Source organism: Toxorhynchites rutilus, chromosome 3, assembly GCF_029784135.1.
Source record: "Toxorhynchites rutilus septentrionalis strain SRP chromosome 3, ASM2978413v1, whole genome shotgun sequence".
Taxonomy (NCBI): domain Eukaryota; kingdom Metazoa; phylum Arthropoda; class Insecta; order Diptera; family Culicidae; genus Toxorhynchites; species Toxorhynchites rutilus.
This window is the reverse complement of record NC_073746.1, coordinates 326,002,945-326,029,471: the sequence shown is the minus strand read 5'-3', so window position 1 is coordinate 326,029,471 and position 26,527 is coordinate 326,002,945. Positions and strand designations below refer to the sequence as shown.

The 26,527-nt window shown below is 37.5% G+C and overlaps 1 protein-coding gene across 7 annotated transcripts in view; it reads right to left on the bottom strand.

The window, feature by feature from the left end:
• LOC129780406 (uncharacterized) overlaps nt 1-26,527 on the bottom strand; it is a 171,965-nt gene that overhangs the window by 49,084 nt on the left and 96,354 nt on the right. For all 7 annotated transcript variants that reach the window (XM_055788656.1, XM_055788663.1, XM_055788658.1 and 4 more), the window contains one exon: nt 16,238-16,349. The gene's annotated coding sequence lies outside the window, so the exon portion shown is untranslated. The remainder of the gene's footprint in view (nt 1-16,237; nt 16,350-26,527) is intronic.

Below are 26,527 nucleotides of genomic sequence, written 5' to 3'. Positions count from 1 at the left end.
GAAATTAAATTTCGTTATAAAATATGTGAATTTTTTATTCCAGCAACGTGATGCCTGCTTCAGACCGTATATGCTTTTAGATAATTTGCATACACGTTCAGTTCCATCTTCATATCCGATCGGCTGATTCATGAAGACTTCTTCGTCTAAATCGCCATTTAGAAAGGCTGTCTTCACATCGAATTGTTTTAATGTCATCTGTTTGGATGCTGCTATTGCCAATATAACTCTAATAGAGGTAAACTTGACTACTGGACTGAATGTTTCATGGTAGTCAACTCCGTACTCTTGTGTGAAACCTCGTACTACCAATCGCGCTTTATAGCGATCAATGCTTCCATCTGGATGTTGTTTCACCTTGAATACCCAACGGTTATCTATCACCTTCTGATCATATGGTGGGTTGACCAAAGTCCAAGTGCAATTTTCAACGAGTGAGTTGTATTCATCGTCCATTGCTTGCTGCCATTGCACGTGATTATTTGATTTCATCGCTTGTTCATAATTCTTCGGCTCCTCAATGATTGCTAACATTGCAATATGATCTGCTGATGCACAACATGACAATCGCCTTTCAGTTCTACGATCGATGGCGCTCCTATCCCGCAAACGCTGGTTGATTACATTTCGGTTGTCAAGATCACAAATAGCTCCACAATCTCTTCGTCGTTGTTCTTCCTTCGCTCTCGGTTCATCCTCATCATTCGCAAACTCATCAGCTTTCTTTGTATCATTTCCTATATCAAGTGATACAAATGATTCCTCCGAATGAAAAATTACATCACAGGCGATTTGAACTTTGCCCGTCTCAGGATTCCAAACCCGATAGCCCTTGGAATGGTCATCATAACCGACGAACATACATTTTATTGCCTTTGGGTCTAGTTTTCGCCGCCTTTCCTTAGGTATATGTATAAATACCTCTGACCCGAAAATCCGCAAATAATCTATTTTCACCTTTTTGTTAAACCATAGCTCATATGGTGACTTGTTATCAACTGTGCTTGTTCCAGATCGATTGAGCACATGAACCGCCAAATTAACTGCTTCTGCCCAAAACTTATAGTCCATTTGTTTCGAGTGAATCATTGTTCTTGCTGACTCGACAATTGTTCTCATCTCTCTTTCCGCGCACCCATTTTGCTCTGGTGTATATGGTACAGTTCGTTGATGTTGAATAGCCATCTCATCGAAGAAATCCTTCAATTCTGCGTTCAGAAATTCAGTACCATTATCTGATCTGAAATAACGAATATTGTGTCCATGCTTCTTTTGCACAATCTTAAGGCACCTTTTGACATTGCTTGCAACTTCCGATTTGTGCTTCATAAAATAAACAAACCGGAAATGTGAATAGTCGTCCTTCAACAGCAAAAAGTATCTCGAACCGCCAATCGACTCTTCTTGCATTGGTCCGCAAACATCCGCAAAGATTATTTCACCACACTTTTTAGACTTCTCTTCACGACTTTTAAAACTTCCTCTATGATGTTTTCCATATACGCACGCTTCACACGCAAAATCCTCATCTACGAAATTTATATTTTTGTTCAGTAAAAACTTCTTCACGTGTACGGTGTTCTGATGTCCAAGCCTCTCGTGCCAAGAACGAATTGAGAGTTTCTTTGTAGCCACATTTGCCACAGAAATCTTTATCTGCGAAGCTTAATTTATTTTGAATAACATTTGAAACAATTTTTCACGACGAGCTCCCACTGCAACGATATTTCCATCTTTCAGAAATTCGCACCGCTTATTGTCAGACTTCAATTGATAGCCTCGATCCATGGCTTTTCCCGACGAAAATAAATTCACATGGATCTCCGGTACATATAGAACATCCATCATGCATTTAGGAATCCAATCATTCCCATTAAAAGCAAGAATGTTTATATTGCCTTTTCCTCGAGCTACAATCTTATCGCCATTTCCAATTGTTACCTCCACTGATACTTCAGTGAAATTGTCAAACCACTCTCGTCGGTGACTCATATGATCACTCGCACCAGAATCCAGGATCCAAATGTCTTTGTCTCCATTCAATGCAGCACACACAAAAGCGTCGATCGATGAACTTTCCCGCCTTTTGTCCGCACCGTCCTTTAGTAGTGGACAATCTCTTTTCCAGTGATCACTTTTGCCACATTTAAAACATTTTCCTTTCGTTTTTGCTGCTTTACTCTTTCCTATGTTAACACCACTAGATGAATTTCCCATTTTCGATTTTTGAGATTTCTTCGAAAAATTCCGCTTTGCCATCAGCGCTTCTACATCATCCACTTGAGCCTGTTGTTTTAATCGAAGTTCTTCTGCCAATAATCGTGCACGTAAATTCGCCATTGTTTGATTTTCGTCATTAGTGGACTCCCATGCACTATGGAAATGGTTGTACTCAGCAGGCAACGACATTAAAATCTTTGTCATGACCATAGAATCTGATATGATTTCCTTTTGGTCTCTTAATTGTTGGACAATTTCAAGCAACTTCGAAAGAAAAATAGCGATATCATCTCCTGGCTCCATTTTGAAACTGTAATATTTTTGTTGTAAAAATAACACATTTGACTTTGAGGCTTGCTCGTAGGTGCTTTTGAGCGTTGTCCACATTTCACCTGCTGTTTCACAATTCATAATTTGCAGAAGCGGTTGCTTCATGCATGCCGTTGATATGATTCGCCTTGCTTTGGCATCGGTCTTATTCCACAACGAAATCGCAGCTGCGTTGTTGGCTCCTGCTACTGGTTTTGTCGTCGTTCCGTCAACTATATCGAACAATTCAGTTGCTTCGAGTATTTGACGAATCTGGAATTTCCACGTCAACCAATTACTGCCACCTTCCAGTTTTTCAATGCTAGCCTTATCACTTTCCATTTCCTAGTGTAACTATACTGTCTTTCAGTTCAATTATAAAACTCTCGACCGACCGTATCTCCGTATACACTACCAGGTTCCGGAATGTTATAACCGAATCGTACAAAAAACTTCCTGAGAGTTTAGTACCGTACGAATTTAATAAACGTTCCACGCGCCCAAAACGAACTTTTGTTACTGTGATCTGGGCCCATAACCTTTTGAATTTATATAGAGTAAAAATGAAACACAACTGTGTTCGTTGCGAGCACAAAACTAAGTGAAGGTTCTTTATTGAATATAGGAGTATATAAAAAAAAAGGTTTCAGCTGACAAAGCAGTTGAGCGGAGTCAATGACCGCTCGTTGAAATGCTACGCGACAATTGGCTTCTATATGAAACTAAATATAATTCAACAGGCTGACAATAACCAAATATGTTACGCACCAAAATGGCGGTACCAGAGCCACTTTCCGAGAGATTAATTATCGGGACATGAGACGGAGTAAAGGAGAAGTTGTCATATACAAGTTCCTGTACAAATATTATGTCCAGATCATATAAATTTATGAATTCCTTGAAAAGAGTTTTGTTGATCGTAATATTTGAACTATTCAAATTTATCGAGGCAACTTTGCAAATATAATTCATCTTTCGTAATTATTCAATTATGACACTATAAAGGATACCTGCTTATTTTCCTGCTCGACTGCAATTTAGTTTATCATTCTTTTTGCTACTTGACTTAGTGATATCGGGTTCAGAATTTATTCGACCTAGAGTCCGACTACTACGACTTCTGCCTTTATTCTCCTGGGTCAGTCGAGGATGCTTTGAACGACCTCGTGATTTCACTTCCTGCTGATCGCTTATATTTCTTTGTGTGAGTGACTCGTCGTTTTTCCCATCATCGATCTCAGCACCACCAGCAGATGTATCTGAGCTACCCTCACTATCACTCCCCTTTCCAATTGCATAACCCCGTTTCATGCCTCCCTTAGTTCCTTCTTGATTAACCAGTTTTAGGTCGTCGTTGTCATACGCGTTGATAGATTCAGCCTCCATTTCGTTGTCGTACTCGGAATTGTCATTCGTATTATTTGTTCCACCTGTTCCAGAGATCACATTCTTTGTCAACTCTTTCTTTTCAAGCTCTAAGTCCGGTAGTTTTTGTATTCCTCTCTCGCTCTGGCATACAGCCAATTGTTGATTGTTACCCACTTCATTCAATTCCTTTGTCGCAGCTTTTCCCAACAAGACATTTAAGTTGGTCATTGTTTGCAGACCTTGAGCTCCTGGTAAATCAGCATTCCCTTTATGTTTAGACCAATTCTCTCCACCAACAACGACTCCACTGTAGGAAGCTGGGTTCAAACCCAAGCGCTCATTAATAGATTTCCGCTTTGGACAGTCTACCTTCAAGTGATCGGTGGCACCACATTGGAAGCATTTATTTAAGAGTTCCTCGTAGTAAATTCGTGTTCTGATGTTTTTTATTTGTAGTGTAGCTGGAATTTCGCCATTTTCCTTCAGCTCGACGTATGCGCCCCTTACCGAGTTCCATATTGGAAACCCAGTGTTCGCTGGATACTTTTCTCTAACCATCCGTTGTACCTTTCCATATTTCGAAAGAGCCTCCGAAATCTCTTGATCTTCAACCTCTGGCGGGAGATTAAAAATCCGCACGTAACGCACAATAGCACTAGCGGGTGATAATTGAACCAACGCACTTCGATTAGTATCATATGAAAACTCCATATTTTCAGGTAGCCTCCGTAAAGTGGACTTAAGGTCTTCCTCCGTTCTGAATTTTATAATCACCGACAGTTCCTGTTTCTCCTTATACATAGAAAGGAGAATTTCATGTTTCAGCAACATTTTGTTTTTCATGAAATCGAAAACTTCCACATCCGAGGGCTCCGGGTTACCACGTTCGAAACGCAATCTCAATGAATTTTCCCTGAGTTTCGAGTCTGCAATTTTTACAATGGATTCCGTGCTTCAATACAGAAGACTTCTATTGTTCGACTACAACAAAACACGCAGATTAACTCTGCTTCGCTCGGATATTCACTACTCTTCAATTGAACGTCTTTTTTCAACGAGATCCAAATACGAACTGCGATTGAAATTTGCATGCGCATCTGCTGCTGGTTCCGACGAGGAATGATTTTGGTCCCCTTGTTTGGTTGTTGCTGTTGTGGTTCCGCCGATGACATTCCTAAGTCAGTTTTTCTTAAGTTCAAATTAAATCAATACAAAACTGATGCGCACTGATGATCAGTTCGAATAGTTAACGAATGACGAATGATAATGTATTGATTGTACTTTGAGCTCAAACTAAAAAGTGCTCATCTACTAGAGCGAATTGATGGAATTTTGTTTGTTGCTAAATTCCTGATCTGATATTTGATAAAAGTCGACAATGTGATGGATGTTTTTCTGTCTAAGGTTTAATCGGCCCATAGTCGAACCAACCGTCACAAATATACACAATGCTTTTCATAATGATACGACCACCCTTTTCGTTTTCCAACCGTTTCAAGTAAAGTGACCCTAAACGAATTATGACAATCGATGGATTGCGGTGCAAATACAATCAAACAATCCAAATAGAACGCTTCTGTTGCCACGCGCGGTGAATTCGAGATAAGGTTAGCAGAAAAGCTAGAGTAACAGATAAGGTGAAGTAAACAAAAAGCTATGTGAGCAAGAATGGGGATAAAATGTGGCCTTCCGGACGACAGGATGGGGGATCAGGGAAATTGCAAGAGAAATAAAGCGAAGACACTGTGTTGTCTCAAATTCGCTTAAAAATCCCGCAAAACATGGCCCAAGAAGGAGTCCAAGACGAACAAACTGTCCTACGTCCTAAGCGGTCGTGTCTCGGATACATCCCCTCGATTTTTTTAAGTATTTAGAAATTTGCTGCATTCTTAATGCAGAGGAACAAAACAAAATGCTTTCGATGTTTGGATAGAAATATGAAACATATATTCACTGTTTAAAGAAAGTACAACACTCTTATAGAATAAGCAGTACATTGGATTACAGGCTTTTGATTTTCCGATGATCGATTCTTTGATACCGATTGACCACATTGAGCCCAGGAGCCTACGTTGAGCTTTTTGGTAGGAAAGCGCTGACTGACTGGGACTGACAGTTACAAAATAAGAAAATAGAAATATATGTGGTTTGTTTTCGGATGTTTTACAAACACGGCTTCAATATTATATAATTTCCACGTGTACTTATTAATTAGTGAATTCTGGCCCCATATTTATACAAATGGTACATTGAATCAATTTTTATTATCGGTTTACTAAACAGCTTTTTTATTCCCCAGAACACGCTTTAACACATTTTAAGAATTAAGAATTTCAGGGCAAAACGACGAGCTTCCCATCATCGGCTTCAACCCAGCAACAATTCATTCAATTCCGCCGAAACAACAAAAGCGATCCTTCTACAAATATTATTGTTGTCTTCCCCAAAACTCATCCCCGCCGGAAGCGCTCTGTGAGATGTAAATTTCTCTCTCATCTCACGCAACAAGCCCCCCCGGCGAGTGGAAGGTTGGGTAGGTGGTTCGTTGTTTATCAATTCAATTTCCGCACTTGCTGTTGCCTTTTGTTGTTATTGTTGGTATTACTGTCAATTTTTTTTTTATTTTTTGTTTTTGGAAACAAAAAAAATCTCGACTGTTGTTGTTGTTGACCCAGTTAAATGTGGTTTTGCGTTCGTTACTCGATAGAGTAAAACGTTAATCGGTAACGGAAAATAAGAAAACAGAAAATACTTGCGAATACTAGCATTTTTAGAACAGTTTTTCATGGCGTCTGCTGGAAATCAATGCAGAAATTGTGGAAAAAAGTACACAACATGTTCAATGTGCAAATTGTGAGAAATTGATATTTCAGCGTCTTTTTTTAACTTAACGCTCGAAACACGTAACATCATTCGTTTTTCTGATTCAAAATTGATACCTTTCCGAGATAAGTGCAAAATAATTGATTCGATATTTCAATATTCATTCCACTCGTCTGTGTCCCATTGCCTGTTTCAACCAGCAGAAGAACCAGTTTCTACAGAACAAGCCAGGAATAAATAATATCCCTCCTCAAACATGGTTTATTTTACGAACACCATTCCTGGACAATTCGTATAGTCTGGGGAGAACTGAAGCAAACAAGAAATATACGACGATACTTTTACGACCGAAGGAGTTAGAAATTGGAAATCAATTACGCTACAACTGATTCGGTAGTTGGAAGCTCTGTAAATCAAAGAGACAGGATAGTCATCGGTATGAGAAGAATTTAAAGCTGATGCTTCATGGATCAGATATTCTATTAAATTTGGATTGATAGGCGCTGTCGAGAGACCCATCAGCATTCCAGGCAACTAACTTGTTACTGAACAATATTGGATTCCTTTCAACACATAATAGCCGAATAATGACATGTGAATATCTAAATCACATTCTCATCTTCTACAAAACGAAGTGACTTATTTTTGATGAGAGATCGTATCTCTAAGGCTCATGACAGTAGCGAAACTACCTTGATTCTGATCTGGTTCACGTTAGAGGGAATATTAGTATCTACATCAAACAAAAAGTTGTCACTGATATTTTCTTCATCCCAAATTTTTCCATGAGTTAAGTAAGATTATAATTGATACATTCCCGAATTTTTAATTATTAAAATTAATAATTCGGGTAGAGACTATGCTCCCTGACAGTTCTTTTTTCTACGCATCGATTTATTCATCATCGAACAGGAGTTCAACATACTCGATTACATTAAGTTGGAATGAGAACTGACGTCCTAAATTAATCAAAAACCGAACCATTTCATTGTGATTCTCTCAAAATTATTTCCCGTTTTTTCCGCACCTTTGCTTTTGGTTCTAAGCATAAAACCAACCTGGCATTCACGCATACAGGGTGTATTTTCGTTCGAACCATTATTTCCTCGGGCTTATACAAAGCTTCCAAATTTTGCCGCAAGCCATAAAGCCATTGATATGATTCTGAAATTAGGCAGTAGAGACAAAATGCGATGGTGAAACCCAATTTCCGGAAGGTGGTTAAGTTTCCCCAAGCAGAAAGAAAGCTAATAACAATGAAAACTCCGCATATCGCGTTGCGTCAAGACTAGCGTTTGAGTGAAAACCGTTCGTTCGGCAGAAAAAGGTAATTGTATTGTATTACCTGATAATATTTAAATTAAAACACTTGAGACCTGCTTGCACACGCATCGCAACCAAAACAGACGTTTTATCTCTTTTTATCAGATGGTTCAGTACCGAACATTTCTCGCCCAATCGACCTGAAAATGGGCGAAATTTCAATCGAATTATTTTTTATTTCATGTTGTGTAAACAATAGACATCAAAATTCGAATATTAACTGAAATGATGAGATTGATGACGAGATTCCCAGTCACGCAACACTTCTCTCACTCAAACTTATCCGTATCAGTTTTTGTATTATGATACTAATCATTCAGGGTTTTCAATTATTTCTTACATTTTCCATTTGATTTATTTTATTAAAAAGTGTGAATGTCATATAGCCATTCCAAAAGGGGTAGATTTGTTCTCTATCGCAAAATGTAAGACCCGTATTTTTTAATTTTTTCTTTAGGGTGACCATTTTCATTTTAGGGTGGTCCGACAATTTTTTTTCAACTTTTTCCCAAAAATGACTTTTTTCAAAAATTCATAACTTTTGAATCACTGATTCAGATGATCTATATCACCGATTCAGATGATCTATATCTCAAATTAAAGCCATTGTCTTGTTACTTTGTCTTTTCTGGATAAATATCATGCTTGCCAAAAATTTGGATTTTGTTTTCGTAATTATCGATTAAAGTAAGAGTACCGGTAAGTTCCTTCATTTTTTTTCTAAAAAATTAATGCTTTATTCTGCAAAAATGGTTACAAATTTCATATTCAAAGTATTGCCCATCGCTAGTCACTACTTTTTCCCATCTTTCTGGTAATTCACGGATCCCTTTGCAAAAATAATCGGCCGGTTTGTCGACTAACCACGAATCGATTCAATTCTTGACTTCATCAAAATTGAAGAAATGCTGGTCAACCAGGCCATGTTGCATTGATCGAAAAAGGTAGTAATCGGACGAAGCAATGTCTGGAGAATACGGCTGGTGGGATGGGACCTCCCATTTCAACGTTTCGAAGTATGTTTTGACCGGTTTCGCGACATGCGGCCGAGCATTGTCATGCTGCAAAATATCTTTATCGTGTCTTTGCTCGTATTGTGGGCTTTGTTCCTTCAGTGCACGGCTCAAACGCATCAATTGTCGTCGGTAGAAGTTCCCGCGTAATGATTTCATTCGGTTTTAGCAGCTCATAGTACACCACACCCAGCTGGTCCCACCAAATATACAGCAAAACCTTCTGGCCGTGAATATTCCGTGCGGCCGTCGATGTTGATGCATGGCCGGGGTATCCATACGTTGCCCGACGTTTAAGATTGTCGTAATGGACCCACTTTTTATCGCCAGTAACGATTCGACGCAGAAAACCCTTTCTTTCATGCCATTGGAGCAGTTGTTCGCACGTGAAAAAACGGCGTTCGACGTCTCGTGGATTCAATTCGTATCCTATCTTTCGGATCATTCCCATTGCTTTTGAACGATCGGATATGATTTGCTGAGCTATTCCAAGTGTATCTACAAGTTCTTGTTGCATTTGTGACGAATCTCGAACTAGTAAAGCCTCCAATTCTGCATCTTCAAACTTTTTTGGTGGTGAACGGTTCGTCTTCCAAGTCCAGATTACCACTTTTAAACCGTGCAAACCACGTCTGACACGTTCGCTTAGTTAGAGCATGGTCACCATAAACTTCCACCAAAATGCGATGACTTTCCGCAGCTTTTTTCTTCATATTGAAGTAATGAAGTAACACTCTCGTTGGTACGAAATTCGACATATTCGAAGTGGCAAAAAACTATGTTGTTTACGCTTCAACTTTTCGACATATACTGGAAAAGACGCGCAATTACAGTAGCTTTCCAACGAATGTCTGGAAATTTGATTCATTGGAATAATAATCAAGTTACATCATATGTTGTAAAACCGCAGAAACTTACCGGTACACGTAATAGCATTTAAATTTGGTCCATTTAGTAATATTTCGTATTTTTTATTCATCGCCATCCGAAATTAATCCATTTTTTGAAATGCGGCTGAAAGTCTCAAAACTAGTCACATCACAATAAGCAAAAACCCTCTGGACACCTTCTTGAATATTTTCTTCAGGGAGCTATGAAACATTGTTAAGTACCGTTTTTTTTCAGTTACTCTAACTATTGTTTCTTTTAAACTGATGTTCCTGATTTTAGGTCGCTTTCGACATAATTATTTGTGTGCTTTCCAATTTAGCTGATTCATATTTCACCTTCCGATTTTGAATCGACCGGAGATCAATTTTTAGATTGATTTGAGAAAATTTCTAGATTTTCGAACAGAATGTCAATATACTGGCTAGTATTCATGATATTTTCAATTCATGCGAGTTTACGGATGACAGAGGAAACTTTCTCAAGCAATAATGCTAACTCGTTTCCTAGGCAATATTTTCCAAAACATTTCCTCGTCCGTTCGCAACCAGACGCAGAATTTTATGCATTTTAGTATCGACTACATATTTATTGAAAGAACAAAGAGCCTGGCCGGGTAAGGGAGTAAAAAGTGTCCCAAACCAAATCACTAGCTGTATGGCAAATATTGTATAGGATATTAAATAAGAAATTTTGACGGTTTATTTGAACCCCTTTGTGGTTTAACATAGGATCTATAGTGAAAAACGTACTTTTTCGTTTATTTCACATCATCCTCAAAAGCTTCGAGATAAAAATTTCAAAAAAATACTGAATGTGCATCTCACAATGGTGTATCAAGATATAGTATAATTATCAAAAAAAATTCATCAAAAATTTTAGTACTAAAAAAATATTGAAATATTGAAAAATGTTTTTTTGAGATTTAGAGATTCAGTTCTACTCCAATTCATATTTAAATGTGTTTCTATGGCATTTCTAGATATCAGTGATTTTTTCAGTGTTTCGCGGTACAAAAAAAATTGTGTTTCATATTTCCAAAGAGTCTGGCTGGGTAAGGGAGTATAAAGTCCCCCAAACCAAATCACCACGTATGGAAAATATTGTATAGGGTACTACATAAAACATTTTGGCAGTGGTAAAGGGTGTGCCACATCAAATTGCATCACGGAAAAAACGCTGTAGAAATTTAATTTTTAGGAATTATAGCGTCGTGAATTAATCCTGTGCACTTATTTCGAGAATCCGGAGTTGTCACATCGGGACATCGATAAGATGCTGGGAATCGTCCAATCCACGGTCAGCAGAGTACTAAAACGATACTTCGAGAAGCTAATCATCGACCGGAAGGTGAAGAACGGCAAAAATGGATGCTCCGTCAGTGAAAAAGATCACAAGCGCGTAGTTAAGCAGTTTAGACGTGATCCGAGAAGTTCGGTCCGGGATGTCGCCAATAAGCTGAGCATTTGTCAAGTTCATTCATCCAGCGGACCAAGCAGCGGGAGGGCCTGCGTACATACAAAGTTCAGAAGGCTCCTAACCGCGACGAAAGGCAAAACATGGTGGGGAAGACGCGAGCCCGGAAGCTGTACACCGAAATGCTGACGAAGTCGCAGTGCCTGGTAATGGACGACGAAACCTACGTCAAAGCGGACTTTCGTCAGCTGCCGGGCCTGTTGTTCTTCTCCGCAGAGGACAAATTCAGCGTTCCGGAGGAGATTCGCAAGCAGAAACTATCCAAGTTTGCCAAAAAGTACATGGTGTGGCAAGCGATCTGCTCTTGCGGAAAGCGGAGCCCCCTTCGTGATGACCGGCACGGTAAACGGGCAGGTTTACGTTAAGGAGTGCCTACAGAAGCGCTTACTACCACTATTGAAGCAGCACGAGAGCCCGACCATCTTCTGGCCGGATCTCGCTTCGTGCCACTATTCAAAGGACGTGTTGGAGTGGTACGAAGCCAACGGGGTCACCTTCGTGCCAAAGGAAATGAACCCGCCCAACGCGCCGGAGCTTCGCCCAATAGAGAAATATTGGGCGATTATGAAGCAGGCCCTCCGGAAGAACCCAAAAGTTGTCAAATCGGAGGTGGACTTCAAGAGAAAATGAATTTCTGTTAAAAAAAACTACAACCTGACGTTGTACAGAACCTTATGGACGGGGTAAAGAGGAAGGTGCGAGCCCTTTACCATATATTTGAGTCCTGAAATATCTAAAAGATCTGTGGCGAAAAATGCACCTTTTCGTTTTTTTTTAAAGCCATTCCCAATAGCTTTGAGACAAAAATATGAAAAAAATACTGAAAGTACATCTTCTTAGGTGTATCGATCAATATTTTCAAACAATTTCAGATCATTCGGATTAATGAGAAGAACACTTTAAAAAATCTGAATTGTTTTAATTTTTTTTTATTTTAATCTTACAATTAAAAACCACGAATACAATAAAATAATCGATTTCAAGAAAATAAAAATAATAATGCAGACGATGAAGAAAATTATTTTTGTGTCTCGCAATGCTCTTAAAAATTCATGAAAAATTACGCCACAAAAAGACACATGCGAATGCATTTAAATAAAAATTAGAGCAGAAGTGGGTCTCAAAGTTATATTTTTTTTCAAAATTTCGAAATGCCAGAAAATATATGATTTTTTTTTTGTACCGCGTATTAAATTTTTTTTATTATTAGATTTTTTGATGAAAAAATAGTTTGAAGATATTTATCGATACACCTCAAGATGTACTTTCAGTATTTTTTCATATTTTTGTCTCAAAGCTATTTAGAATGGCGTGAAATAAACGAAAAAGTACATTTTTCATTATAGATCCTATGTTAAACCACATAGGGGTTCAAATAAACCGTCAAAATTTCTTATTTAATATCCTATTCAATATTTGGCATACAGATGGTGATTTGGTTTGGGGCACTTTCTACTCCCTTACCCGGCCAGGCCCTTTATAATCAAATTCTTCGAACGCAGATGGATGGGTTCTTTATTTCACCTATCTTGTTGTTGTTTTGGCAGGAAAAATCCATCCGTTCTATCTTCTTATACTTGCGTCAAAATCACCATATATCAATCATTGCTTTGTAATACTTTCGATAGACAGCTTTTGCCTGGAAATTTAGAGGTTATACAGAAGCTAATTACAGATTTCCAAATCATATTTTTCGCATAATGAAAAAAAAACATATCACGAACTAAAATGTTTAATTTTTTCTTTGATTTCAGAAATAGTATTCTAATGTCTACTATATTTGGATTCTAGAGCAACTTCGTGGAAGTTTGACTTTTGTCAGAAATTGTATTTACTTTTTTCATAATTAGGGTGCTGAAAACTTCAGTCGTCTAAAATTAAGACGCAAACGCTTACTACCACTATTGAAGCAGCACGAGGGCCCGACCATCTTCTGGCCGGATCTCGCTTCGTGCCACTATTCAAAGGACGTGTTGGAGTGGTACGAAGCCAACGGGGTCACCTTCGTGCCAAAGGAAACGAACCCGCCCAACGCGCCGGAGCTTCGCCCAATAGAGAAATATTGGGCGATTATGAAGCAGGCCCTCCGGAAGAACCCAAAAGTTGTCAAATCGGAGGCGGACTTCAAGAGAAAATGAATTTCTGTTCAAAAAAAACTACAACCTGACGTTGTACAGAACCTTATGGACGGGGTAAAGAGGAAGGTGCGAGCCCTTTACCATATATTTGAGTCCTGAAATATCTAAAAGATCTGTGGCGAAAAATGCACCTTTTCGTTTTTTTTTAAAGCCATTCTCAATAGCTTTGAGACAAAAATATGAAAAAAATACTGAAAGTACATCTTCTTAGGTGTATCGATCAATATTTTCAAACAATTTCAGATCATTCGGATTAATGAGAAGAACACTTTAAAAAATCTGAATTGTTTTAATTTTTTTTATTTTAATCTTACAATTAAAAACCACGAATACAATAAAATAATCGATTTCAAGAAAATAAAAATAATAATGCAGACGATGAAGAAAATTATTTTTGTGTCTCGCAATGCTCTTAAAAATTCATGAAAAATTACGCCACAAAAAGACGCATGCGAATGCATTTAAATAAAAATTAGAGCAGAAGTGGGTCTCAAAGTTATATTTTTTTTCAAAATTTCGAAATGCCAGAAAATATATGATTTTTTTTTTGTACCGCGTATTAAATTTTTTTTATTATTAGATTTTTTGATGAAAAAATAGTTTGAAGATATTTATCGATACACCTCAAGATGTACTTTCAGTATTTTTTCATATTTTTGTCTCAAAGCTATTCAGAATGGCGTGAAATAAACGAAAAAGTACATTTTTCATTATAGATCCTATGTTAAACCACATAGGGGTTCAAATAAACCGTCAAAATTTCTTATTTAATATCCTATTCAATATTTGGCATACAGATGGTGATTTGGTTTGGGGCACTTTCTACTCCCTTACCCGGCCAGGCCCTTTATAATCAAATTCTTCGAACGCAGATGGATGGGTTCTTTATTTTACCTATCTTGTTGTTGTTTTGGCAGGAAAAATCCATCCGTTCTATCTTCTTATACTTGCGTCGAAATCACCATATATCAATCATTGCTTTGTAATACTTTCGATAGACAGCTTTTGCCTGGATTTTTTTTTTCCGATCTAACAGAAAACTGCGAATTACGCTATTGAATGACTTCAATTGGCCCTTTGGACAGTTTATTTTTAACAGCTCTTGACTGGCTTCCAAACGAGCAAGTGTGAAACACACTTTGGAATCAAAAAGAATATCAAATGTGTGACGAAACCACAGGGCAATCTCGTTTGACAGCTGGGTGAGTTCCGCACAACCCAGTTTTTTCATGCAAAACGTCAAGCGGAGCATAACATAGCGAGATGAAGAATAGAAGGTGGGAAGATTCATGCGTTTTGGTTGTGTTGATTTTATATTGTGTTAGTATCCAGGAAGATAGGAAGTTCACATACCAGGCATACCAGTCAGTTACTCAAATGATACAAAATAGAATGTGTCAACGAATAACGTTGAAAGAGGTTATACAGAAGCTAATTACAGATTTCCAAATCATATTTTTCGCATAATGAAAAAAAACATATCACGAACTAAAATGTTTAATTTTTTCTTTGATTTCAGAAATAGTATTCTAATGTCTACTATATTTGGATTCTAGAGCAACTTCGTGGAAGTTTGACTTTTGTCATAAATTGTATTTACTTTTTTCATAATTATATTTGAAAACTTGCTGAAAACTTCAGTCGTCTAAAATTAAGACGCAAACAGAAAACTTTTCGTCTCAATCTAAGTCATACGTAGTCAATTAAATTTATTTTTCAAGTTCATTTTACATGAAGAAAACTTGCAACCTTTTTTCCCATGCACTGCAAAATGTCCGTCAAAGGAACAAAAGATTATGTAACTCTGACTTTGTTCGTTTACGTTTTTGGTCGACGTAACGAGAAGTAAAATTGAATTGAAATTCAGTTTAGAACACTTCAACAATACTGAAATTTCAGTTTCTGTTAAAATGTCGGGCCCTTATGATTTTGAACGCTAGCATTGATTTAGGAAAAAAACTAATTTCATTTGCTTATTTTTACTTTTAATAATAACACTTTTCCTATGTAGTGGACTATTATAAAAAAAGTAACATACATAAACAAAATCTGTGGCGTAACAGATTTAAAAAAAACTTCCCACCTTCCATTTTCCATCTCGATAGCAGAGAACTTCATTCGAAACGTGACAAAGTGCATTTTGAAAACGTGTTACGACTTGATTTGAAAAATTTCGCTTTTGAAAATTTGGAAAGTTTAGTTAATTTATTTTGTTTGTGGTAATCTTAAAGTGAAATTTACTAAAGTTAGTAAAGGTAAACAATCAAGTAGAGTCAATTTTATGCTAAAGTCTCATTTTATTTCTGTTAGCAGTCACTATCATTTCAACTGGATAAGACTAGTCAGATACGCAGTCAGTAAGGTTTCAGATAGGATATTAGAAAAGGAACAGGACAATGTGAGTGTTAAAGTTTATTGAGGAAACATTAAACCAATCAAATATATTTTCAGCTTTGAAGCTGCGTTAAAGCTGCTATCAGAACGTCATTCCGTCTGCCTGAAAACCTATCTGAACAAAATGGCTAAAAAGTGTTTGTCAGCTCCTTTGCAGTCGTTCCGGTCATTGCCGGATGGCAGAGCGTGGGTAAAGATAAAACACAGCATCAGAAATACGAATATACAAACAAACAAACAACTGAATGATGATACTTAAGAGTAAAATGTCTTGCTGCTACTCACCTTGTACAAGATGATCAGGGTATCTTTCTCGACCAGCTTCGCCGTCGTCGTCGGCAGCAGATCGCACAGGATTGATAAATCCTGACCGACAACTGTGCTTCAAATGCTCGACCTGATAAAAGAAGAAACATAAAACAGAGATTTATTAGATAAAGTGTTGTTTAGGTGCAAAGGTTAGCCCGGAAGCTGCATTTAGACGACCACAAAAAAAATAAAATGATTTACATATAATCTCGCGGTGGAAAAGGCCCCATTAAGTTATTTTGTCAAAGAATTTCCATCCCAAATGCGAAACCATTTCAGCTCCATTTGGTAAACGAAGTTAACACGAATCAATATTCCACGGTTCATTCTCGGATCCGATGGGCGGGATTAACCCATTTCCATCGCGACAGCAGCGGCATTGCGCAAGCAAGCAAGCAATTTGCAGCCGCTCGAAATCTTTACTTTTCGGTTGAGCTACATTGATTAATGTCGCCGATGGAAATTGCGCACCCGTTCGCACATCACTCGTTCGCTTTCGGTGCGGAAAAACGGGAAAATACCCGAAACGAACGACATTTTAATCATCGTCCATTTTTCACGCGCCCTCTGCGAACGAGCACAAGCGTTCTTTCACACCTTGGGGAAAACAAAACGCGAACGAAAGTGATGAATTCCCATTTCCTGGATTGGGTGCGGAGTTTGTGTGCTATGGATCAACATTTTTACTACTTTACACCTCTGTCACAACGAAACTCGGGTTGTAACCTGTGGGGAAATTTCCTCCGCTTCGTTCGGGAATATTTCTGGCGCTTGTTTTCCTCTTTCGTGCTCTATTTAGAGGTTGAGATGCACAGCCAGTCGATGAAATATGGCGTAATTTTCACTCAAAGCAGTTTTTGTTTTTATTTTTTGCTTTCGGAGGAGCGCCGCATCGTTGACGCAGTGAATTGGTGTAAGCTGAAATATTGCCGATTATGCGGATGTTTTGCTGTCAGCAAATAGTGCTCTTATGCAACATTCAAAGTTGATTATTTGGTTATTCGGAGTTAAACTTTAAGATGAATTCGATATCGAAAAATTTCGCCTATGAACATTGAAGGTCTTCATTAGAGAAAATGATTTCCACATGAACTGAATAGAATAAAGTGAAACCGAGTAACCATTTGCGGAATTCTAACGTTTCATCTCGAATTCCGAACACTTCATTTTTAACTGTAAATTTACTAAACTTTAATGTTATGAATAACTGAATACTGAAAGCCCTGACATTCTTTAGAGTATATGCTACATTTTAACATCATTTGAAAGTATCGGTACAGCCTATAGTTTATAATACGAACCATTTGCAAAAAAGTGACAGTCAAAACCACTGATAAAATGTTTGCATTAGCAAATTCCGTGAATAACAAACATTATTTATTTTTTAGTTTTTGTAGTTGTTTTAACTATTTTGTTTGTTGTTTTCGTGTTGAGTGCTAGGAAAGGTAGAACTACTATAAATGGATTAAACAACTATCTTTTATGCAGAAATCTTCATTCAAATTAGTATTAAAGTAGTGTTCGGAATTTGAAACAAGTTTCGACGCATGATTCAAATTCCGAACACGCTATTTTCATGCAAATACAGCAATAGTTCACAAATCTGGGTACCAGGACATTTCAATTCTGGAGCAACAATATAAAAAGACGTATCACCATTTGTAGACAAATGTTTGTAAGCTCTTTCCTTGCAAAACGTAGACCGCAGGCATAAACCAACGAGAGCAAAATTGATTTTTTTCGGTCAGGTTTTCGACTAAAACCACAATAACGAAACCGTATTCCCGAAGTAACAGATTGGACAGAATCGATTATGCAGTAACCGCCAAAATCAAGTGCCCACTTTTCTGATAATCACATTCCACCTCTGAAGTCATTGGAAAATTCATTAAATCGTATTAATATTACTTTCTAAGCTTGGTAATGTTATTCATTTTTGCAATTATTGATGGACATTTTTGAAAAAAAAATTTTTTAACTGATAAGTGTTGTAAAATTGATGTGTCATAATAAAGTGCCCACATAAAAATTAAAAATTTTCTCATTTTCATTTTCTCAAATTTTCTCAATCACCCCTCGTTTTTTATTGTTTTGACATTTCCAAGTGTTTGTTGATTTCGTTGCTGGTTTCTTTTGTCGGTCAGAAAGATTCAGTACGAATTATCTAAATAGCCATGAATAATACGGCGGCAAACAAAACTATTCCCTTGCAGATCCGAAAACTTGTTACTCGTGACATTGGAGAAAGGTAAATCACATCGTAAGACTGGTGAAAAGTATGGATCCAGCAAAGCAATGGTAACCAAACTTTGGACAAAGTTTTAAACCTATGATTCAGAAGCTGATCGTCCAGTAAGGGAAAAGAAACGTAGAACAGACTCCCGAACCGATACGCAAATCATTCGAGAAATTCAGAAAAATCCGAAGGTTGCCCTCAGAAAGATCGAAGAAGCGATTCAACAACCGATATCGGACAGCACTCTACGCAGAAGGATCGCCGAATTAAGAGTATTAACTCTTTGTGGTCGTTTGTCTGCTCTCAGCCACCACAGCAAGAAACCATGCTAATATTATATTTTCCTCAACCAAGTATCAGTTTATGCTTTACCTAAACGAAGCATGATGTCTAGTGAACCTGTTCACGAATCAATATACTGCTCATATGAATAATAGACAACGATACTTAGTATCAAACAAAGTGGTCACCCACACAAGGTAACGCACAGTGCGTTGAATGCATAGGAATGTGGGACAAAAGTCATAACAGCAGAACTACTGTTTGCATAAATGTCTCATGTCAATTGAATAATCACATAAGTTTCTCACGCGACAAAATCTATGTTTATCTAAAGTGAAAAGTTCCGATCATTCCGGATATGAAGAAATCATTATTTGAGTAACTTTGAATTGTGTTGAAGAAGTTGTTTTTAAAGAGCAGAAAAACTGTTTGCATAAGTTTCTAATGTCATCTGAATAATCTCATGCTAAAAAATCTTTTTTTTTTTATCCCAACAGTTTATTTTATTAGGCTCGAATGTTGGAAGCGGGACTACTGTTGATATGAGGCTTCCTTTGTTGCGTTATTAATAGTGCCAATTAACGATGCAGCAGACCAAAAATGTGAGCGGTAAGGGACTGGGATTACCGACACATGATGATTGTTGCGTGGACATAGTAACTAGAATAACACACTAAGATGGTCAGTTGAGGGGCCCTGAGTTATGAGCTCATGATCGTTCGCTTAGTAGCGGACACGCAACCAATTAGGCTACGAAGACCCCCAATCTTTGTTAAAAGTGAAAAATGCGGATATTTTCGGACACACATCGCTGGCATTAATTACACATTTATTACATCAATGGCAAAAGTGTCACATATTCAAAGGATAATGAAAATAACATTGTGTATTGATTATACTTCATATGATTTACTCTTGGAGACTATTTCGAAAGATTTCACACGAAGACGAATTATAAAATATAATTTTTATATGAAAACATTACACATTGCTAAGTTAATACATATATATGGTTCAGTATATAGTTCAAAAGAAAAATTAAAAATAAAATTATTTGTTCATAATCTTGCATTCCATTCCAAAAAAAATAATTCCGACCAGTACGACACCCATCCCAAATTTAATACGACCGCAGAAGGTTAAGAGCAGGTTTTCTATTAAGTTGCCATTTGTTAGCAAAGTCAACAAAGCGAAACGGCTTGAATTTGCTAGAGAACATATTGATAAGCCTTTGGAATTTTTGAAGACTGTTTTGTGGACTGATGAGTCCAAATTCGAATTGTTCAACTTAAAAATCGAGCTCGCGTATGGCGCTGAACTGTAGAGGCTCTTCATGATCAGCATATTCAAGGCACATGACGGAGAGAATGTGACAAGGTGTTTTTCTTGCGCCGGTGTTGGTGCTTTGGTAAAAATATATGTGGTATTATGACAGCAGACTCATACATTGATACATTGCGTGAGAATTTGAAGGTTTCGTTGGTTAAAACTGGGCTGGGAAACAAATTTGTGTTCCAGCAAACAGGGCTGTGGAGTCGGATTAAAATTTCCCGACACCGACTCAACACAATTATTAGCATTGACTCCGACTCCGAATCCTGCTGAAAAAAAATAATTCGAAACCAGGTTCTTCAATAGGATGTTTTTTTTTAATTTATCGCATCCCATGTTAGATGAATGTTAGAGAATCTAACGGTCCCTGGTTGGATGTTTCGTAATGAGCATAATTTTCTACGGTATTTTTGCAACGTGTTATTCCCATTTAGTTCGTATTACTAACTATGATCAGAGCTGTCAACTATAATTTTCAAAAATGAAAAAAGTTCGTGATTTTTATCTTTTACCCAGCCTTGAGATTATCCTTTAATATCCTTTCAGAACATATTTGTTTTCTCGTATGTTTATGTTGGCCATATAGTTGAAGGTTTTGTTATCCAGAGAATTTTGGAGGAATCTTTTGATCATTCATATTTTTTCCCAAAAACCTACACATTCATTACAGTGAGTTAGTGAAGAATGTATTCTTACTCACCGAAGGAACAAAACATACCATTTATCGATTCACACCGCACCAGACCGGTGAACTATTATTACCGTTCTCATTTTCAACTAAGGCAGCTTTGACAAGAATCCTAGTATATTTTTCACTGATAGTTTTCATTCTGATAATGTAAAAAGTACAAAAAGCAGGATCATTTCTGAAAAATTAGGCAAGATTTAGTGTTTGTCAGGATATCAGGCATCTGTGATCATGATGCTAATACACTAAACTAACATCAAAGTTTCCTTTTGATGAAATAAAGTTTTGTGTATTGAAAAAAATATTTTGATTTAATTGGGTCCTTTAACTTAGTAGGTAAAATATTTCCGACTGCGACTCCGACTCCATAGACCTGCCAGCAAAATAACGACTCGAAACATATCGAGGAGAAGCCGGAGACATTTTTCCGTTCCCCCGCCCCCGCAGAGTTCAGATCTGAATCCAATAGAGAATTTGTGGACCATCTTGGATTCACGAGTTGATAAGAGAGGGTTTACCAACAAGAATAACTATTTTCAGGCCCTTGAGAATGCTTGGGAAGATATTGACCCACAACTGTTGTTGAAATGTTGTTGAAGGCCAAGTTAACTACTGAACACTCAACAAGTTGAATCTACATCCTATGTTGAAATGAAATAAAAAGTGAGAACTTCATTTTGACAAACATTGTTTTTACTATTGTTTAATCTTTCTTGAAGAGAAAATGAATTTACTGGCCAAGTCTTTTTTTATGTAACAGGCAAGAAGAGAACATGATAAATGAACAATAAAAACAGGATTCCGTTAGGCTATATTTTGATTTTGGATATGTTTGAAGAATTACATCGTCAAACTTTGCGATAATAATTTGGTGGCCCTGAAAACGGCCGTTTTGTTTGGTTGTTGGGTATTGTTTGTTCACTCCAACAGTGTTTAACAAGTGGTGATGACGGAAGGATGATAAACAGTCATTGGATGGTGCATATCAGATAAAAGATACTGAAGTGGAACGAGATATGATGAAAACCGCCTTCTTTGATCCTAGACGAGATGTCTCCTTTGTTATGTATGGATGAAATAAAGAAAAAAAACCCACCAATGAAATACAAAATAATTACCAATACCGAACACAATTATCATTTTTTCTCATCAGTAAAAACATGTTACTTTAATATAGCTAAAACATATGTGAAATAGGAAAGGTGATTTTCTTTTATAACTTTTACTTATTTATTAGTATAAGTATTTATTCAACCTAATGTAAATTTTAGTTGGACTAAGAGCACCTAATAATATATGTAGAGCATATGAGAAAACACTTTTTCTAATATTTCTTCACTTTTCCAATTTTTCTCGCCGTATAAACTTTGCTTGAGTGACAATGAACACAACAAAACAGACATCTTGAACCAAACGACCCGTTCTCGAGCTGGACCATACCTTGGTTTTTATTTATGAAAATTGAAATAAATTGTTCCATATATCAAGTCATTTTTAACACAACTGCTACCATATACAATTTTACACTTACACTTGTGCTAAAGTTTTCACAATGCACTATCGGTCAATGATATGTTATTTCACCAAGCAACCAACATTAAAGTTTCAAATTTAAATTTTATCTGCTAGAATTGCTCGTATCACTCACCCTACTTGCAATATAAAAATGCCCCCGACTTGCATTAATTTGCGATGCCGATTTCCCCTAAGCACCTTGGTTTTCATGTCTCTGTTAGGGAACACATTTCGGTAGGAACAAAAGTTCCCCCTACTTTCATGTATTTGCAATGCCGATTTCCCCCAGGCAGCTTGGTTTTGATGTCTCTGTTAGGGACCCGCCCTATGTGTCGTCGATTTCGACCAATCAGAAGTGGGTATTTCCATTAGGATAGGGGTTGAGGTTTTTCAATTGTTTGATAATTAGTTTCATGACATATATTATTTTCTTCAATATAAAAAAAATGTTATGGAGTGTCGAAATCGATTGACGCAAAAATTCCATCAATCCATCATGAAATGACCGAGCAATAAGCGTTTGAAATTGGACAATTTTCACGATGTGCTCCATTTTAGATTTTGTACCCCAATATGTTCCCGAAAGACGTAATCCTACGTCAAAAAATTTCAAATTTCAAATATGACTTTTTTCAAGTAAAAAAAGTGTAATATTTCAAAGTTAAGGTGAAAGTTAATTGATTATTATAAGTACAATGGAGTAAAATCGTGCTTTTTGAAGATTCTAATCGTTGGCTCATCAGGAATACTTTAGAATGATATTGCAGCGGAACTAGAAAATATAGGAGTTAGATGTCAAAATACTATTTTTGGGATTTTAAAGTTTTCTACTCATATTTGAAGTCTGCTTATAACAATTATGCTTGTTTTCCCAAAAATCAACACGAACTTTGCGGACAACCCAATATGAACTAGTGGAGTCGATCTGGCGTAGCGGTAACATCCATCTCTCACGTTGAAGATCAAGATCAATTCTCACTCCCGACATTCTTCCGAAATGGAAGGTAAAAGTGACGAACCAGCCAAAAGTATTGAAAGTCACTATAATATAGAAAAAAAAAATATGAACTATCTTGATTTCTTCCTGAATTCTAGTTTTATTCTTCCTTATTTTTGAAAATTATAGTTGGCAATCCTAGCAATGAGTGATTATATTCACACGTATACTTACGTATTCCCACATATACATGCACTCCTCACCCACAAACTCATGAAAACGAAAGTTCCGAATCGTTCAGTCTGAGAATCGAATAGCATTTTGTAGTATTACTGTAGTACTGGTACGATTTGCGATGAAGTGTTCCTCTAATTGACTCCAAACTGGCTGAAAAGGTTAAAAATTTGCCTGCTTACATTAGAACTTACTGCAACATTCGCAAAATTACAGGAGATTTTTTTTAAAACACTGCAAAAAAACCTGTTTTGGCAATTTTTTTTATATCGATGCCAAAAATTCAAATAAATTTTGTTTCGCTCAAGCAATAAATTAGTTAGGGAGCCTCCGTAGCCACATTGGTTGCGCGTTCGCTTAGTAAGCGATCGATCGTGAGTTCGAAACTCAGGGCCCTCATTGACCATCTTTGTGTTGTTACAGAATAACTGCGTGGACAATCATCAGCGATGGAGATCGATCCACGGTCGAAATATGATCGATTCATCCATACAACTGCACGGCTCTGCAAGAGACATCGGGCTGCTGTTCTATAAATAACTCAACAATGATCAATCAACTGTCTCCGCTGTCCGGTCTAACTGGATAATGGAAGAACAGATAGAAAACTCTTACGCCTAAATGGCTGCTACTGTGTAAATGTGTACTATATGGAATGGTATAGAAGGGAATACTCTAACGCCGAAAAATGGTAACTGTGTAATGTGCTAATTATACATATGATAAATATGTGACATGTACACGATTAAAATTCGACTCTGTTACAGCTAAAATTCCAATGAGCCTAAAATAAATAAATGGGACAAAAAAAAAATCAGTTTTATACAAAATTTATTGCTGTTTTCACAACTGTCTTTCGATTTGCGGTGCGATCATTACCTCTTGAATTATTCATAATCAAAGACGTAGGAGAAATTTTTCATTCAAACAGAAAAATATGTGTATGAAAAAGTCATACAGTAACGTTCTGGGAATCAAATGAAAACTAGTTGATAAGGTTAATTGGGTTTGCTATTGCGTTTTTTTTTATCCAAAATATATATTTTTATTAAGGCTCACATGGCGTCAGCCTAACGGGGCCGGGAGTTCAATATTTCGACAATGTTTGCTTACAACTATGTAATATGTAACCGATTACTCGCGGTTGGCTCGAGGTTAGTATTACAAGTGTTCTCATAATTGGTATGTTGCAGTCTTCGATGCTCTGTACGTGTGCCCGACACGGGATACCTCCTATTGGGATGCAGCTGACCATTAATCAGCAACGCTCCCTAGTCTGTACCCCATATCTAGCGTGGTGCGTCTTTCTCGACTCGAGGAATCCAGGATAGAATGGTCACTAGCCGGCGCAATCATCAGCTCGTGTAGAGTTGTCATGAGCGGTACAACCTTTGGCTCTTGTTGAATGATCAGTGGACTGCACAACCTTCGGCCCGTGCATCTGTAAAGAGTGTGTGTATGTATTGCCGCGACTAAGTAAAAGTTTATCGATCGGATAGGAGGGATATGAAACGGGGAAACAACGAAGGAAACATCATTAAACGTTGACATCGGCGTTTCTGAGGAACACGTATAGATGAAGCAGAAGATCAGGCTCACGGCTACCTAAGATATCCCGGACGGGGATATCCGATTGTCTGCCTTGTGCTCTCAGTGCTCTAGAGAGTTGAGAGCGAGCAGCATGGAACCGGATATACGACCAGACAACATGCTCGATGTCGTGGTAGCCATCGCCACAATCACAAAGATTGTTTGCTGCGAGCCCAATGCGATAGAGATGCGCGTTTAGGTTGTAGTGATTGGACATAAGCCGAGATATCACGCGAATGAAATCACGACCTACATTCAATCCCTTGAACCATGCACTCGTCGAGACCTTAGGGATAATCGTGTGTAACCAACGACCGAACTCATCATCACTCCACATGTGCTGCCAACTTACGAGCGTATACTGACGAGGAATGTGGAAAAATTCGTTATAAGCAATTTGCCTATCAAAAAGTGTGCCTTCTAAAGCGCCCACCTTAGCTAGTGAGTCCGCTTTCTCATTCCCCGGAATCGAGACATGAGAGGGAACCCATGCTAAGGTAATCTTGAATAATTTTTCGACCAAAACACTCAATAGTTGTCTTATTCTTGTTAGGAAATAAGATGAGCGTTTGTCAACTTTCATTGAGCGGATTGCCTCTATTGAGCTGAGACTGTCTGAAAAAATAAAATAGTGGTCGATGGGCAATGTTTCAATGATCCCTAATGCGTAATATATCGCACCCAGTTCAGCGACATACACGGAACAAGGATCTTTGAGTTTGAAAGAGGCACTGGAATTTTCAATGAAGATGTCGAAGCCAGTGGACCCGTTTATGAATGAACCGTCAGTAAAGAACATTTTATCAGATCTTACTTTCCCATATTGCTATTGCGTTGGTTAGCAAAAAAAAAAATATGTGTGGAAATGCGGAATTTCCATGAGGGTTATTTTACGGAAATACCTTCATTATTTTAACTCAGGCGGAAGCGTTTAGCTTACCTGTGTTATGATGAGAGTTGCTAGAGAAGAAAGCGGAAAAGTCTTAGACACGGATGTTAATGTGGTATGCGGGAAAGTGGTTATGCTTGTTTGGAATTTTAGGAATGCGGAATTGGGTCGCGATGATTTTAGCGAGGAATTGCATTGGAATTAGCCTGTACACTGTTGCGTTGATTTTTCATGAAATTACAGCATGTCAAAAATTACTAAAAAAAATTCGACTTCGCACTCTGTTCGCCTAATTTTTTGTCGAGTGTATCTTTGAAACGATTTGGCACGTACTAAGAAGGATGAAGACTAATTTATTCATTACAGTTATGTTACACTCATGTTCAGAACTGTAGAATGAGAACTTCTGTGTGCAGAGAACTCTCACACAAATTCAAAACCATTAACCCTTTCATGATATGTGCTTTGACGTGTTAAGAGCTCATCAATGGCATTCTGTTATCACCTTCATCGAACATGATCACGCCATATTTGCTAGCGCACGATTTCCAGTCCCACTGGTT